This window comes from Nipponia nippon, unplaced genomic scaffold (assembly GCF_047370975.1).
Source record: "Nipponia nippon isolate SJK-2023a ecotype South Korea unplaced genomic scaffold, ASM4737097v1 scaffold_9, whole genome shotgun sequence".
NCBI classification, from domain to species: Eukaryota; Metazoa; Chordata; class Aves; order Pelecaniformes; family Threskiornithidae; genus Nipponia; species Nipponia nippon.
The window spans coordinates 3,865,353-3,883,625 of NW_028262413.1; the positions used below are offsets into that span (position 1 = coordinate 3,865,353).

Consider the following 18,273-nt stretch of genomic DNA (forward strand, 5'->3'; position numbering starts at 1 on the left):
AGTGTCAGACTGGGCCAGACAGGGGCCGAGCTGGGTGAGCACGCAGGTTGTGCCGAGCAGACATGCCCCGTCCAGATGTTGGCATCCTTCCATGCTGAGAGCGCCTGGGATGGAGAGGGGGGAGTTGACTCCCACCCTTGCGTTTGTGTGCGGAGGGCTCCAACCTGCAGCGCAGCCCAGCGGCTCCTGGCCTGGAGCCAGCTTGCATCTGGCCAGCTAAAAACTGAGCCGGAGGAATTTATATCCATCTGCACCCATGGCCCGTTACTGCTCAGGGTGCAGTTTGAGGTTAAAGCTAAAACAATCCTTTTTCTAGGAACAATGCCCTGGGCAAGGCCTGTCTGATCCAGAAGATTTGATGTTCTCAAGTAAAAAAACCAACCTTCTTCAAAGCCATGCCTTTCCCCCACTTAGAGGGGTTATAACAAAAGGGTCTTGTGATCTTGCAATAGCCTGCTCTGTCAGTGAACTCCTTGTAACAAGTCCAGAGAGGGCGGGAAACAGCCAAAAAGCAAAATGCCAGCAGAAAGCGTAAGGTCAGCTTGAGTAACGGATATACTTGCGAAAACGATGTCCTGCTCATAAGGATTGCTCAACCTGAAATGGAGGATCTGCACACCAAACTGGCCTCTGCCAGGGAGCCATCCCTTTCTCTGCCACGGCAGCAGGGAGGAGACGACCAAAACAAGGACAGTGCACACTTCCAAAGATTCAAAAGAGCATTGTGAAATAAATACTAGAAATATTTAGGTTGTGTAAATGTTCAGTTGGGTCAAGAGCCAATGGAAAGCGCTCTGCAAAAGCCAGGCCAGTCCACCCGACGTGGCTGGCAGTCAGCAAGCTTTGTAATCAGCAGATTAATGACCTCCAGAGAAACGTCCCCCCCCACTGACAATTTACTTCTGGCTGATTTCAGCCATACATCCTCCGATGCAGTTCCTCTCAGCTTGGTGGGATCGACCGGCCGGCGTGCGTTACGCAGGACATTTAGGGGAACTCGTTCCAGCCACAGCACTGACGAGCGGGCGGCTGGGAGAGGCACTGCTGGGGGGATAAACTCTCCTTCTCCCACGGGGTGGGTGCTTTGCCGTAGCTGTCTTACGCCTCTTTGGATGTTTGTTTGGGTTTTTTTTTAAATCCCTTTCAGCCTTGGTTTGTAATTCTTCTAACTAGTTTGCTGCTGTTTTGTTTTTTTCTTCCAGGACTCAGTAATTGCTTGGCTTCTTTCCAGTCGATGCTCCCCATGCACAAAGAGGGAAGTGTGCTCTTCTGTATCAGGGCTTTTATAGATATTCCTTCCCTTAAATGAAATGAAGAGAGGGTTTGTCTGCACTGTGTTTTGGAGAGGCGGCAGCGGGGAGCCTACAATGCCCATGAGGTTCAAGGGTGAATTTAGTCAAAACTACAGGCACGCGCAGGGGATGTTTTCAGGAGTATGTGGCACCTTTATGGAGCTGAGCAGACAGCTGCTGGGGCCTCGGTGTCCCTCCAGATGCACACAGGCGCTCGGCGGGAGAGGCTCCCGCTGTTCGTGGGCAGCTGGGGGGATCGGCGAGCACACTCTGCTCTTGGCTGCTCTTCAAAGAGCAGCATAACCTCGCCACAGATAGAGATTGACTTTGTACTAGAAATGGCATTATTCCCTATGTCAGTCAGCAACGTCCTGAGCAGGTTTGGATGTAAATACCCTAATATAATAGCCTGAGCTTGATCTGCACCGGACCTGGTCTCCTGCTGCAGTGGGTATCCTTGGGAAAGCATGGCTTTTGGGGTTAGATCATCCCCAGCGTGCAGAGAAAGCTTGGTGCAACTCTACAAAGTGCTCCTGCTGTCGTGGTGAAGGTGTGCTCCCCAGGAAGAGTGCCTCATTTTCCTGAAACTCAGCCAGTTCAGCAACATTTCTTTGCTAATGTCCAAATGCATATCCAAGCAGGCTGGCCTGTGTGCTACGATAGAGAACAAAACCACTGTGAGAGCTCGTTTGGACTGAATTGTACATGCAAGCAAGGGAGAACCTGCTAAAATGATAAAAACCCAGGCTATGTACCCATGCTGATGTTTTGCTGCACTGATAATATAATATTCCCTGGGACAAGCTGAAGCAGAGTGACAGGTTTACCCCTTACTGTGGAAGTGAACTTAAAGTGAACTTGCACTCTGAGATGTGTAAGTAAAAGAACTTGAACGGAACAAAAAAATTTGGATTAGTAGTTAAAGGTATCTTGCAGGAGATAAGTTGGCAGGGGTCTAGCTGATTTAACGTTAACACCCAGAAAGCATAAGAGGCTGTAAGTTAACCATGAGAGATCATTAACTTCCATCTCCTTTCACCTATGGAAAATTATTTTCCTCCCATTCTTCTGTTTTCTGGCCCCTTTGAATAATCGAACGTAACTCAGCTTTTCAATTCAGTGAAACCTTTTAATCCTGCCTGTGTATGAAACACTTCATACCATAGTGTGGCACTTCACAGTAAATTAAATTAACTCTTCTGTATACTCCTGAACTGTGAGAGACCCTCAATAAATAAAATAAATCTGCAAATAAAGAGAATTTAGTAGAAGGCTGAATGTTTTCCATTCACCTCAGAGACATGGAGATCAGCGTTACCCTCACATGCCTGTGTAGGTACCTGTGTAGGTTCAGCCAGATGCCTGACATCTCTGCAACTCTCTTTCTCTTCTTTTCCTTCAGAGCAAAACCTGCTGTCTTCTGAAAACATCCTGGAGACAGCGACGGCAGCTTGCCTGGCTGCTCCAGGCAGTCCCACGTCCCTTCCCATCCACGCACCGTGCTGCAGGAGGACTCCTCACCCTTTCCAGGCAATTTTGCAGGTCAGTAAAACAGCCAGAAAAACCCTCCAGGGCCATGATACTCACATGGGATGGGTGTTCAGTACAAGCCAAGAGCAGGCTGCTTTGGATGGCAGCGTGCGAGCTTGCAGCACAGGGGTCTCCCCGTGGGTTTCATTTTGGAGGGATCCTCTGTCACAACACGGAGTACTTTTTGGAGCGTGTGTTTGAAACCATTTGTCTTCCTGCAACATGTGGCTGCTGCTGCCCTAACGGGATGCAGGACGGGCGGGGATCACCTGCCAACACCAACACCCTCAAAAAAGTGCTATCTGCTCATCCTCAGAGACTGACCTTCAGCACTGAGCACGTGGCTCTGCTGCACCACTAGCCTTCCAGGGAGGTGGGAGAAGAAGACTGGTTTGATAATAAACCTGGATGGCCCACAGAGAAGGTTCTCTAGATGGGGATTAGGAGGGAGCACAGATTAACTTTTTGGAGGAAACTGCTAGGAATCAAGTAAACTCAATCCTCTGTTTTGCTCTGCCACTGACTCATTCCTCCACCACAGGCAAGTCACTTCACCTTGATACAAGGATTAGTGAGAACAAGCCTCCAGGAGAAAAGCCTGTCTTATGCCTTTCTAGTAATGGCTCTGTTTACCTTCTACTTTGGCCATGTTCAGTTGTTGTGGAGTTATGGCTTTCATGTTTGGAAGAGGATAGTGTGGATCAGAAGCCCATGTTACAAGAGCTAAATGTGCAACAGAGGGTTTAAAATGGTAGTGAATGTGTAATTGGTTAAAGAGTCAGTCAAATGGAAAGGAGCCTGTGGCTACTGGTAGGGCACAGAGCTCCATGTTCTCACCTCATCAGCACACAGAAGCGTTTATGGGGCTCCTACAAAACTTTCAAGAGTCATTGTATGCTTGGCTGTGTACTTTTTGCCATAGAGAGCCATAAATGTGTTGTGTTCCCCATGGCATTAACTTGTCTGGCAACATGGCCTCTTCTGAATCAATATTTTTATAGTGGCATCACTAAAACCCTTTTGGAGCTTGCCATGAAGCGTTGAGTACCCCCTTTCCAAAGCAGAAGGGGGGGGGGGGGGAAAGTGCTGACACCCCTGGGCCAGTGGGCTTTCCCCCTGCCTGTGCTGGCTTTGGGAAGGTCTGAATGTGCGAGCAGAGCTCTGCATTCACAGCTGCTTCCCTTTTGGTTTTACCCAGGACTCGTGCAATATGGGAAACAGAGCTTGTCAGTGAGCGTGGCTTTGGGGGCCCGCTGTTACTTTGATGAGATGCTTGGGGGGACTCTCTTCTGCACATCTTTTTGATGTGCTTGAATACAAGTCTGATCCCAAAGGGTATCGCCCTGCAAACATCCATCCCAGTGAGTCTTCAGGGTTCTTCGTGTTTGAAGTTACTTGGATAATTCACCTATCTTGCTTAGGTAATAGCTATAATATTCCCCTAGAATCTGTTGAAGAATTTAAATTCAAAACCCAGAACACTGTCATTATACTAATCTCTTTTTACGCAACTGCCAATCCAACCTGGAGGCTGGTGCACCTACTTTGCACTCCTCCTGCACACCACTGCTCTCCATCATCTCCTTCTCTAACCTCAGTCCCCTACACAACTCTGTCTAAGTTCTTATACAAACTATACCCATGCCTTCACCCTCCAGGTTCTAACGCAGAGAAGCCACAGCACCTGTCTACTGACCCAGCGGCGTCCCCTGATGTTTCCACTCCTGGCATCTGTGTTAGAATGGGTGATAAAAATGCTCCTCATTTCACCTCTGTTAGGCTTTTCAAAAAGGCTTGGAAAATAAGATGCTGTCTATCTGAGGAGGGTCTCAAAATTCATAGGCTGTTAACTGCGTGGATTGGAAACCACCTGGAGGGCTTTTTTTTTGATCTGTGAAAATTTAAATTCAGCAACCAGTGTTTCCTCTGCAAGAGAGGGTGAAATTACCACCTCTCGACTCCAAGGAAAAAGCTGCTTTCCCTGACTTCCTTGCAGTGCTTTAGGTGTTAGTGATTAACAGTATCAGCCTTCACTTCTGCCTTCGTCGTCCCAATACTAGATTTTGTGCATATGGTAAGTGAGGCAGGTACACCACCTATTGTTAAAATAGACCAGCACTTCCAGCAACAGTAATGCATTTCAGCCACTTATAGTTTTGCCAAATTGCAACTATTTGGGTTAAAACTTCCTAAACAGAGTGTGTCTCCTTCATGCTGATTAATTTGCTTTAAATTTCAGCAAAAATATTTCAGCTGTTCTTTGACCAAGATTAAGGAGATGTATTATTGAATGTTGTTCTTACTACTTACTGTGTTATGGTGGAGGTTTTTCTCCCTTTTGTAAAAGAAATTCTACCACCCACATGTGTTGGACTCGAAGCTTGTCATGTCTTGGATATGCTTTCTGGTGTCAGGCAGGGCTCTCCTGAGAGCCTGTAGGAAACAAATGGTAAAATCACAGCCCGTTTCATTGCCTCCTATTACAGTCCGTCTTCTGGATAACTTGCTTTCCCTGCTCCTGTCCTCTCTCCCACCATCCAAGCCGAGTAGCTCGCTGCTGTTCCCTCTCTCCCTCTCTTCACCAAACCCACATGGGGTCTCGTCTCCCCTGCCCCTCTGTGTGGCAGGGCTGAATCCTTGCAAATCTGTCCCTGGCCCCTGAACTGGGGGACCATGAGACGAGAGCATCTCACGTGGGCAGACGTACCTTTTTGCCCTCCCCGAAGGCAGCAAACGGGCTGATTTTAGTTGATTGGATGAGTCTGGACAATCACATTTTTAACATTTCCCAGTTGTTACAACCTCTCTGGAGTCAGCCACCAAAACTGGGAGATGACATTGCCTTTCCCACTTTCTCAGTATCTTCCCTGGCTGCCAGGTTCATTCTTGTCTCAGAGCACCGTTCAGGCACCTGCCTCTGCCCAGGTGTGTGTAGGGGTCCTGGGAACTGGGGTAATTCAGATGCTGGTTTGGTACCAAGTCCTGTACTGTCAGAAATGGCCCCTTCTGCACCTGGAGAGGGTTTGGACACTGATCTCGGGGGGAAAAGCTCGTGCTAAGTAGGTTTCTTCAGCTTGATGATTGGTTTTGCAGCCAATATTCTTGACGGTAGGTGGGTGGAAGGACTTTTTGGACAAGGAGAAAAACAGATCTTTGAAGCTAGTTAAGGAAAGATTTCCCCCACCACCACCACCCTCCCCCCATTTTGCACTTAATATGATTTAAAGTGGGCAAGAAAGGCTTGGTACAGGAGAGCAGAGGTATTCACATCTGTCACTGCAACTAAAGGGGGCTTTCTCCGTACGCAGCCCAGAAAGTCAAGTGCATTTGCTTTCGCTGCCGTTGGATCTTTCACCAAAGTACTGTTTTTAAAGCATTTGGTTCCCCAGCAGGATTTCCCGCTCTGGTTTCCATGAGATTAATTGTTTCAAAAGCTGGAGTGGATGGAAAGTTTTGTTGGCTAAATCCATATAGAAATAGCACTACTTCTCTGTGCAGGAAAAGCTGATACTTTTAGCACTGCCATGTGTTTCTGTACAGTCTAATATTTCACTCAGCTGTTACATATTCCTGCTTTATTCAGCCATTATTTAACACATTAAGGCAGCACATGAAGTGGTTTCATGTTGCTATTGATTGATACCTTTTCCTTTATAGTCTTCTCATAGTAATTTTTTAAGATTCACTGTCACATTCCCAAATGTCAACATGCAGTTGCAGATCAGACTTCTTTGAACCCAGGATAGGTGTTGGAGACGCTGCGTTCAAAACGAGGAGATTTTGCTTTGTGTCATTCATTGCCATTCCTAACCTTGGGCACAAAGGGTGGGATTTAAGATTAAGTTTCTCGCTGCTGTGCACTTGTCCTGACTGATTGCAGAATACATTTCAGAGACTTCAGCTGAGAATGGTTTTCTTTTCTTGGCTTCTGCACAGTCCAATTAAGATTTCGTTGGAAAATGTTAACTAGTAAAGTATATCCCTTCTTCAGCTAAAGCTGTAGCAACCACATAGCTATAAATTCCTGTGTAGTCCAACAGTGGCTCACGAGATCCATGGAGTCATGCCCACTTTGTCAAGCTTTGGAAATCTTGAGAGGAGGTCCTGGAAAGCCAGCATTAGCCTTGACTGCATGCTTGGCTGGTTTAACACCATGAATCTCTGTTGGGCTCTGCAGAAATAGTTTGGTTGGCTACAAACCAACTATCAGATGAAATATAGCTAAGAGAGCAGAATAGGAGAGGACAGTAAAGCCATATATACTGCACTGCAGTGTGGATGAGAATTAACTGTCAGAATAACACAGCTTTATTGCATTTTTTCCCCAATTCCTAATCTTTTCCTTGCACGGAGCCAGAGTTTATATTCCGGGCCAGCCATATTTCTAGATAATGTATAATCATGGTTCCCTCTCATTGATTATCTTACTGCTCAGTTACAGCTGCTTTGCTGGGCAGCACGAAGCTTTTCCACATGGCCCGTGGGCATCATTAAAACGCAACGTGACCTTGGTGCTTTCAGCCCAGAGGGATTTGATCCCCCTTCAGCGCAGGGCTGATGCACAGCAGCAGCCACTGGATCTCACCAGCTTCGTGGTGCAAAGGGGAGCTCTGAACGGGGGGCCTCAGCCTCCACACACCACGCGAGCTTGGATGAGGGCCATGTTGCAGTACCGGACTGATTTATATTTCATTCAGAGCATGTCCTTCTCTACCACCCCTCGAATTTGAACAGCACTTTTTTATTTCCTCACTAGTTATTAGGTATTCCCAGTCTTGCTTTGATAAAACCAGGAGGCCGGGGGTGGCTTTACTCCCCTGTCTCATGTTTGGGAGAACCCTCTGAAGGACTGCAGTACTGAATTGTTGGGCAGGGGCATTTCAGGGCATAAGGCACAGAGAGGCTGACTGAAGCACTTTGTTCAAGCTCCTCCACTCCGTTAGCTGCAGGATGCCAAATGGAAGTAAAACAGAGCAAGCTTCAGTGCAGTCCTCATTGCTTCAGGTTTTAAACACTGCAACATACGCCTGAGCTATCTTGTGCTGTGTTCGGCTGGTGTTTTCTGAACATGCCCCCACTGAAAGAGATGATAATCATGTTTTGTTTAAATTCATTTCTGAAGTTTGAAAACCAATTTCTTTTTATGACTGCCCAGTTCACTGAATTGAACCCCTGCACAGTAGCATATTCAGTTTCTGCTGTAACCTGCTACTGCTACTTTTAGCTGTAGCTTTAACCGCAGAAATAACAGCCAAAAATACCCCTACTATTTGCTCCATTTTTTTTCTAATTTTTTTTTCAATGACACTGGCTGCACTGTTAGTTGGAAAGAAGGTTTGGGGAAGGCATATGACTGTGCTTTCTTTCTCAGCCGAGAGAGGCATTTGAATTCTCTCTGGCTTTGCTGAAATCACAGTATTGCTGAGAACATCTGTAGAAAAGAATTAGCTTTTTCTCTCCCCCCTCACGGAAAGCAAACTTCAGAGAAGGTCAGGCTCATGGGTCTTTCTGTGGATTATTTTAGCTACACTGAAAAGGGTAGAGCCTGTCTTATTGCAACCCGCTGGAAATACAGCAACTGCTTAAAAAGTACAGGAGCTAGCTGCCATCAATATATAGATTTGGTAGCAGTCAGACTGTTCTTTAACATTTTCAGCAGTGCTAACGTTACAAGCCAAGAGCTCTGAGAGAAGTCTGGCCTGCCCGGAGCAGCGCAGAGCACCAGTAACAGCCAGCCAGACTGTCGGCGCTTAAACGGGAGGTCCCCTTGTAGGTCATACTGGCACCTCCTCCAGGGTCGCCTGTGGCAGGGTGGACAGGCATATTCTCACTGGGCTGCACTGACTCCATGATCTTAAAAGGTCTCTTCCAACCTAAATGATTCTCTGATTCTAAAAGCATTTGGAAACTAAGACTGGGGCTCACAGGCTTATGTTTCTGGGAGCACATGATGCAGAAACTCATGAATCATCATGCCATCGTTAATATCTGCAAGAAGAGGCTAAGGCATTACTTGCAAACCTTTGATCTAAGTTGTTTGGGCTGCAGTCTGCAGGGCTACTTGGGCTGTTTCTCCTGAGTTAATTGTGGTAGTAATAATTGCTCCAGCTGCAAATCCAATGTCCCGTCCCCTTCTGTCTACGATGGACTGTGCAAACACTGGACCAAAGTCCTTGTTTGAAAGATTTCTTTATACAAGAGAGGACCCAGCCGGCTGGGCTTTCTCTGCGGTGGCTCAGAGACTTGGAATGTGCTTTCTCCACTCCATACTAAGCTGATTTGGTAACTTTCCAAGACTAAACTTCTTGCAAAAGACACCTCTGGATAGAGTTTCTGGAGGAGGCAGACACCATACCTCCTAGATATGCCTCCTAGACGTTCTGGGTAGGTGGCTGTCTGATTTTAGTGGTGCTGGGTTTTACTAATGCAGACATAATTCAATTAGGGCACCCAGAGGATTGGAGAAAAGCCTTTATTATTTTTAGTCTAAATAAAAATAGTATCTCAGGCTTCCTAGAGCAGTGAAAACACAGAGAGTCATGGACGATTGCTGGACGAAGAATATTTATATGCTTTTTCAGCCAGGGTTTCCATGAAATAGAAGCTGTTTAGATTGGATTTGACCAGCCCTGTCATGTCTAGGCATATGCAATTAGTTCTCTATGCTTAAAATTGCAGTAACAAACCTGGGCTTGACTTTGTGGCAGTACATGCAGGGTACAGCATCACAAATGGCATTTAGATGATGATGATTATTTTAATTGTATCCCTTCAGTAAAAAAGAAACTCTGTTTTAGTTGTAAGGGAAAGTTTCAGCAGTACTAAAGGGATTTAGGAACCTAAAGACTCATCTAAACGTGATCAGCGAGGGCAGTACCTAAGTCACACGGGTTTCTTTGAAAACATTGCTCCATTCATTGCCTTCTTTGATTCTCCTCTTCCTCCAGGGCCAGGCTGCTTCGTTGTGGGGAGTCTCAGCAACGTCAGTATTTCTGGATGGTCTGGTTATGCTGTCAGGATTTGGGGTGCTGCAGGGAGAAGGGACAGACCTGCCCAAGCTTCCCTGATGCGAGAGGGACAAGAACATACGGGACCTCTGTCCTTGCCTGTAACACAAGGTTTTAAGGAAAAAGGGAACTTTCTCAGCATGCTCATTCTGTGGTTGAGGAGACTTTTATAGCACTGCTCTAACCACTGATGGCAATTCTTGTTGTTATTTACAGGCTGGGTTTTTTTCCCCTTCCCTTTGTATTTGGAGCCACTTTAGATGGATGTGTGCACAATAGCAGCAAAGTGAACGCTGCAGGGAAGAGAGCACTCTCCAGCACGCAATGCCCCACCAGGCTGAGGAGCTGCTTCATTTGGCCATGAGCACTTCTCACCACAGTACCCCACCTCACTCCGCTCTCAGGGACAAATTTGCCTTTGCTGAGACCTAGGGAGCTGGAGAATGAAACACCCCAGATCACAGCCTCGTGCTCATTGCTGCTATGCTAAGAAAGGGGACTTTCCAGGTGAGGTACTTCAACTAGGGTCTCTCTGTCGTGCTATATCTTGGCTGCTGGCCGGTTGGATATAGAAGATCACAAGACCAGATCATTTGGTCCTGGGGTTCTGGTCACGAACAAATCAACGCAAATAGATCAAAGTGCAGGAAACGGGACTTTTCACAGAAATTTCTGAGCAGTCTTTGCTACCTGCTCTGCTCCTAAGATACCAGGCTTGTCTGTGCTGTTGAGTCACACGCTTCCAAGCAAATAAAGCCCAGCTTAGAAGAATCTGTTTTATGCTTTTTGTGAAGGTATAAAAGCATGCTGTTAACAAATTTCTTTCTATCAAATGTACACATAGACTTCCTGGATGTGGTCCCTCGGCTGGGATAAAAATTAATACAGTCTCTGAGCAAATGCTTACAGCAGCCAAAGATCTGGCCTTTTCATTACAGGCTCCAAACTAACAATTCTGGGCTTGCAAATACATCAGCAAAGGCGCCGTGCCTGTGCGGGCAAACATTCCCTCCCTCTTAGTTATCACCAGCTTCAGCCAAATGGTTTAAAGAGCATAGTGCTCAAATTGCCCTGAAATATGGAGAGATCTCCTGATGGCATCTCCAAGGCCCTGTTTCCCCATTTTGGGAATCTTTTGAATGCAAACAGTGCCTGGGCTCCAAGGAGAGAATTTCTTGTTCTGACGTGCTGGAACCATGGTAGCAAGGTCAGCACATGGTGCAGGTCTTGTGCCCATCTCACCTGCTGCTGCTGGGGAGGTCCAATAGGACCTGAATGCAGATAGAGGCTTAACAGATCAAGGACTGCAAGCACTGGCCTCCCAAATACCCTAGCAAGGTCACGACAAATTACTGCGAGGTTTGGTGTTACCCAGTAATGCACACTCCCTGCTGTGTTCCCCCCAGTTATAGATGGTAGGAAACCAAGACGCAGGCTCATTTCTCCTGTTCTAGAAGAGCTTCAGGGAAGCAGGTAATAAAACTCAACTCACTGGGTCTTGATGCTTTGCGAAGTATTTGAGAGTTCGCCACTACACCAAATAAACCTCTTCCCTTCCTTAGCCTTTGCTGCCTCACCCAAGGGATTTCTGTCTGGGAAAAGGCTTTCCAGGGGACCAAGGCAGGAACCCCCACAGGAGAGCAGGGCTGTCACAAGCCTCTCCCATCCTCCACGCCAAATGCAAACTGTTCTCCTGATAGCATGCCTGCAAAATAGGTGTCTCTGCGTCCATGTGCATGAAAACAGCTCTTCTCACCACCCCACGGAGTACAGAGTGCGTACAGTGAGTGCTTGTTTCGTGAAGGGATTTCGAAACAAACTTTGGACAGAGGTGAGTCACTTCTCCTGGTGCACAGCTGCAAGGCATCGCGATGTTACACTGATGAGTGCAGCGAAAGGGAGCTCAGTGCTGTGCTCATGCAGCTTTTACTGTTTTTAGAAGATGGTCATCAGTGTAACAAAAGCTGGCAGCTCCTCCACTGCCTGTTACTTGGCTTCAGTACCGCGGGTATCTTGTTTGCAATGCTACGATACTCGAAACAAAGAGATTTGTGTGCATGCTCTGCTTTCCTAGAAGCTAACAGCAGCTCCCAGAGGCAGGCTGCCTGGCTGTTGTTTACATGGATGCTCTCCAGGGCCAGTGCCACCCAACTAGCCACTCAAAACACGCTGGCACGCATGTGGCATTCCTACTCACCAGTCTGAGCCCAGCCATTTCCACCAGGGGAAGCACCACATCCCCGGAGAAGATGTCCCAGTCCTGGCGTGGATCTGGCCGTCAGGAGAAGAGCCTGTTTTCTTTGGGGAAGACTGGCCGTGACTTGTTTTCAATCCCAAGCCCAGGCAGTAGGGCAGTGCTCGTAATCCCCCAGGGATTAATTAAATATTAATTAATTAAATATTGCTGTGCCACACTGTGAGGTGATGCAGCAAGTGAGGTGATGCAGCAAGATGTAGGCTGCAGTCAGGCTTTTCTGTCTGTTCAAAAAATTACAGGCTTGGGCCCTTGAGAGCCCATCCTGCCCTGAGGCATTCGGGTATATAACTATAAGAGTATTTGCATTTCTTTTTCCCCTGTTATTTGTTGGGATTTGCATCACAAGATAAGAATGAGACAGAGGATATTTTTACTAAATAATAGTGAATATTCATTGGCCACTAATCCTAAGAAACCTCTAAGAGAAGGTAATTTGGGTCCTATGAAAAGTCTGGCGATGTACCTGCTCTGAGTTAGATATCTGTGAGCCAGGTAAAACCCTATGGGCGCTGCCTCAGGAGTTTCTACCCTTCCCTTCAGAGCCCTCATGATGTTGCAGATACAGTTCTTCCTTGGGGGGGGCAACATCTTAAGGAATGAGAGGGAGAAATTCCCACCTCCAGAGGGAAACTTGAAACACGTTTTTCTTGCAAGACCTATTTGTGCTTGAAATGCTGACTCCTCTTTCCCAGCCACCATAACCCGACTCTAAAGAGCACCGAGTATACGAGTCCCTGCTCTGTGCAAAGCCTTGCTCACAGGAGATCTCTGTGACACCACAGAACAATTACTTCTCTCCATCTCCTCCCTCTGAATTGTGTTTCCTTGCAATGCAGGAGAAGCTCTGTATTGAGTCGTCAAGGCTGTGCACTGACATATGATGGGCAGGACCGTAGCGGTAGCTTGCTGCGGGGCTTTACAGCGTTCCTTTGAGCAGAAAGGTCATTAGCTGGCTCCCACCTCAGCCGTGCAGCCACATTACGGCATCCCCTTCTCTTTGTATAACCCTGCATGTAGCTGTTACAGGGACGGCAGGCAGAGCTGACCAGTTGTGGCCGGTGCTTTGGGCAGCAGGGAGAGAGGCTGCACACACATTTCTGTGAATGTGCAAGAAACAGCAGAGCACGAAGCAAACGCCGGCCGCAGGAGTCTCGTGCTCCTAGCGGGAGGCTTGACAGGTTTGCTGCTCTTGCTGTCAGAAGTAACTGCCGTTCCTAACGCTGCGCTAAGAGCAAGGGCAATTGGCTTTCCAGTGTGTCTGTAAATCACATCCCTTCCTCATGCGAGCCCCTAAATCAGACATCAGCAGAGAACAAGCTCCCAGCTGGCAACAGTATATAAACTAATGAAATATAAATGGCTGGTACAAAAGGCAAACATGGTCCCTAGTTGCCACCGCTGAATAAAATGGTTAATGGGAGTTTCCATCATACCAACATCATTTCCAGTAGATGCAAGCACTGCAGGCAGAGAGTAGTCCTCAAAGCCTGTAATTTGGTTTGCTCCCATCACCACTGGTGCTTTTAAAAGAAAACAGCTGCTGCTTTTTTTTTCCTTTTTTTTTTTTTTAATTGTGGCAGCAAGAAAGTTAAATGAATGATTTCTTGAAATCTATTTTGACAGAGGCCAGCATTTCATGGTGAGAAGCGAGAGCCCAGTTGTTAGTTTCTTGGTCTCTAGGGACATTTCCCAGGAGATAATCGCAAAAGGATCTCTGGGAAGTGATTAGTATTCTGTTTGGGAACAGAAAGGTTGGCAAGCTATGGAATTAGCCAGGTTACAATATTAGCTACTCAGGACCAGATGCTATTTGCACTATCCTAACCCTTAGTGCTTTTTTTCTGACAAGGCATATGAACCTGCTTACCTTTAGGTGACGTACGCTGTCACACCCACCAAATCAGTGGGATTCCCCAGGGTGTGGAGTGTCTTTGGGATCGGCTGCGTACTCCCTGCCCTGTCCCCCTGAGACCAAGGAGATTTCTCAAGGCATCAGTGCTATTTTGTATGGACAAGTGGCAAAATCTGGCCAGAGATGTAAAAGATCCACCAAGCGTCTTGTTTTATTATATGTACTTTTAATTCTCCCGTTACCTCTTCAGGGGTATTTAATGTAAATTCTACCTTTTATCCAACCTGTTTCTCTTATATACTGAGCCTGCAAACATTTACTCCAGCACTTAATGGTGAAAAGTCCACCCCAGCGTGATTCTCTGCTGCTTTGAACTACAGCTGTTGTAAATCCATGCAAAGTGGGCATAAACACTAGTGTTTTGATGAAATAATATTTGAAAACCCACATTCTGCCGGTGAAAAGGACTACAGGAGATGGTGGAAAATCCATGCGCCGCTTGAGAAAGCAAGTATTCCAGCTTGGTGATATTAGCAGAGTTGACCTTTCCTGGCTAATACAAAAATGTGACGGAACCAGGTGCCCTGCTTGGCTTTCAGGGCAAAATGTATTGGGTCCCAGTTATGACAAGGATGGCTCAGATAAGGTGGTAGGAAAACCTTTCGAGGGTTTGTAGAGCTGGAAGGGATTGCTTGGCAAGATCAAGGGCGTCCAGCTCTCGGAAACCTTCAGAACAAGCTGCACCTACATCTGCTCAAGTAGGGGATGAGCTGGGGCTTTGCAAGGTCCCTCCCAGCTGAGACATTACAGTGATGCCATCAAATTTCAAACAAAGCATTGAGTATCAGGACACACTGGGGCTCGCAGACATCCTGGAGGCAGGGTGATGTCTAACGCAGTGCTCAGAAAACAGAGAGGAGATTACCCACAGTCATTTCTGTAAGTAGCTCCCCAGATGTTGGCTTCTGAAGAAAGCCTGTGCTGCACCAGTGTAATTCCCTACATACCTGCCCAAGCCTTTGCTAGCTTGGTGAAAACTGGGGGCCCTGGCAGCAAACACAGCGTGCGGTGGTGCCTGGCCACCAGCAGATGGAGGTATCACCAGCATGTGGCACTCAGGCTCCAGAATTAAATAACTGGTGCAAAAGCAAAATACCCCCTAGAAAGGCTCCTTTTCACAGTAGCTGGAAAACCAGGACTTGGGGAGGAGTTCAACAGATTCCTCAGTTTCCAGTTGAAACTAGCTGATGTTTAATTTCCATTCAACATGGCCATCAGACCAAAGCTTGGGGTTAATCTCACTTGGTGGCACCAAGGTCCTGGGAAACGGCAAGGCGTTTGTGAGAAACATGCTGAGAAGACAGTAACGAGCACTGCTAATGAGCAGGGAGGGAATCATGCATGGACTGCGCCACAGGCACAGCATCTCTCTGCAGGCAAAAAGCACTCCCTCTTCACCTACAAGTCAGAGGCAGTTCCAGGCCTCAGCAGTAACAAATAATTTTCCTCCGCGCCGTGTTATTAGTACCTTTTGACCATTATTCTTGGTTATCAGTATTGCCTTTACTGTCATAAATGGCTCCAGGCGTGGTCTGAACCCCACAGTGTGAGGCACTGTGCAGACAGGGAGCAGGGTGGCCCTTCCACGGGGAGTTCACAGCCTGGCAGGGAAGGAGCCATTGCCAGTCGCTAGCAAATACTCATTTCTCAATTCTTCGAATTAACCTGGCGAAGCGGCAGATTAAGAGAGGCAGGCTCAGCGCTTGCCCACGGAAAACTGCCGCACTCATTCCATATGTGCTGCTGAGTAGTTGTATTTTCACCTGTGCTTCATGCCTCAGTTATCCTCCAGTCACCAGTGGGGCTTGGGGAGGGAGAGAGGAGGCTTCTCCAATGCAGACTGAATCCGATGATTCCCTTAGAAATAGGCTTGGGATAATAATTTGGGAGTCTGAGAGTTTGAGTTTAATGCTCAGCCCTTCTACACTTCTGGGGTGACCTCTCTTCTCAGGTAAGCACCAGCCACCTCTGGCTGCCTTACGGGCTGGGGTTGCTCTTTCTTTTCTGTATGGTGGGGCTGCAGGGGAAGGGGGACGGTACGGGACATCCCGGTGTGGGACCGGGAAGGTTTCTCAGACACACAGAAACAGGCAACAGCAAAGCCCTGACCTCCCAGCAGCTGGTGTCATTGCCACCCAACAGCTCTTGCCATAATGTACCTCTTCCCCCATGAAAATGCATTTGTCCTTCTAAAAAGGGTGTTCTAGCATTGGCGCCGATCATATTTGCATCTGAGTCCAAGTGGGTTTCCTATAAAATCTTCATGTTGTGCTTCCCCTTACCTCATCTAGCCCCGCAGATCTGAACAGCACATCCACCTGGGACTGCTGGGAGACCAGCCTTGCATAGCTGATGTGATCACAGATGGCCCCGGCCTTGCCCTCCGGGTATGAAAGGCAGACAGCAGTCAGCAGGACTCAACAGGTCAGTGTCTGAGTTTCAACTGGGATGTTTTATTGCATTTTCTTTTAAAGGAATGCCCAACTATGGGTGAAGGTTGGTCATTTGGCACTGTTTTTATTTCTTCTGCTGAACCCAGGGAAGTTGGGCTAAAGGGATGATTGTTTTCCTTAGCTCCTCCGAGAGCCTTGGTCCAGATTTTCCTGTGTTTCAGTACTGGGAGATGCAAATAGTGAAAAACTCACCTACTGTCTGAGTGCACCTTCCAGCTCCTGAAAAGCTGCTGGAAGGGGGCTCCCAGTGGACAGGCTGGGTATGCCTTCAGCCTCTGAACCTCACTCCGTTCCCTTGAGAGGTTCAAGGGCAGCAGCGCCAGACGTCCCTTTTGCTGTAGTGGGCACCGAGAGAACCGCCCTGCTCTCCTCTAATGCTGACAAAACCCCTGTGTCGTTATTCCCCTCTGAGGTTGTCGAAAGCCTCTTCAGAAACAAAAACAAAGGGAGGCCTCACTTTGTAGTGCATCCCCATTACAAGGGTAGTGCCTGTAAGCAGATATCAAAATGTGTTCACACACACCAGTCCCCTCTCCCCACCTGGACTCCACCAGTCCGTTTGTCCCTGGCGTCTCTCAGCCCATCTTTGCATCTAAAGGCAGATCCCACCTCTTCGCGCACTCGCCAAGGGGGCCGAAATTGCTGCACCGCTTGCAGCAAAGCGCAGCCTGCAGCTGCAGGGCCATTCCCAGCCAGCAGCCCTCATCTGGCCCCAGCACTGCCTGCTTCGCTCCCGGTGGCAGGGGTTACAGGTCACACTCCCTCCCTGCACACATCCGACAGGCGCAGGGCTCGGGAGCTGGGGTTATCTTCCCAGCCGGTTACTGCAGACACTGGTGTGTCCTTGCAGGGAGGTGTAATGATATTAGGGTCTCAGCTCTGGTCCTGTTTCTACTGCCCCTCTCTAGACCATCCAACGGGGACTTTAAAGAGCTGTGTGATTCCACGGTGACAGCTCAGCTTGGCCTGCAAGGCGCTGCTCGGGTTCTTGTTTCATTCCAGCTTCCTTCACTGCAATGAATTCCTTCTCCTCGTTTACTGTGCCCTAAATGGGGGCAAAATGAAGCCCCACATGTGCGCACACCCAGGCTTTCTTTGCCATTCTCAGTGGCTCCTCCTCGAGCTGTCCTCTTTTTCTTAAAGCCAAGTATTTTGGGGATGAAGAGAGAAGCAGTGATTGACTGTTGTCAGTGGGAATCCAGCTCTCAGCCTGACTTTCTAATTTGGCAAGTGGCCTTTGAGTAGATCTCGAGTGTTTTACAGAGGTGGGTCAACAGCATTACCGCTATTTCAAAACTGGGGCAACAGAAGCTCAGAGCTTGTTTTGCCTGCAGTTACAGAGCCCGGAGGTTAGAGGACATGGTAAAAGAGATTTGCGCTCTTGCTTTCCAATAATGTGCAGAGATTTGTAGAAAATTACGTCCTCCTTCTATATAATTTTATTGCTCCAGTTAAAATTAGTCAGAAGCGTTACTGCTTTCAGTTAAAGTCTGCAGGGCCACGGGGTTAGCCAAAAAAAAAAAAAAAAAAAAAAAAAGGAAGAGGAGGTGTATTTTAAGGCCACGAAACTTTGCGATGCTTAGGAAGTACTGAACGTGCTGAGAAGTCATCAGGAAACTCCCCAGCCCTGCCAGCACATCAGTAACTCTCTCTTCCCCTGCGAGGGCTTCCAAAGCCATCCCGGGAGCTCGGCCGGGAAGCGCGGACTCCCGAGCGCCGGCGGGGAGCGGGCACAGCGCCGGGCGAGCAGACCCCGCCGCGGCGTCCCGCTCCGGCTCGGCGGGGCTGGATGGGGCGAGCGGCGCGGCGGCCGCCGGGCTCC

At 48.0% G+C, this 18,273-nt stretch overlaps 1 protein-coding gene across 1 annotated transcript in view; it reads left to right on the plus strand.

The window, feature by feature from the left end:
• The first annotated feature begins 1,886 nt into the window (after positions 1–1,886).
• CHST13 (carbohydrate sulfotransferase 13) overlaps positions 1,887–18,273 on the plus strand; it is a 48,978-nt gene continuing 32,591 nt past the window's right edge. Inside the window, exons 1-3 of the mRNA XM_087743825.1 lie at positions 1,887–2,166; positions 2,695–2,834; positions 16,290–16,422. The gene's annotated coding sequence lies outside the window, so the exon portion shown is untranslated. The remainder of the gene's footprint in view (positions 2,167–2,694; positions 2,835–16,289; positions 16,423–18,273) is intronic.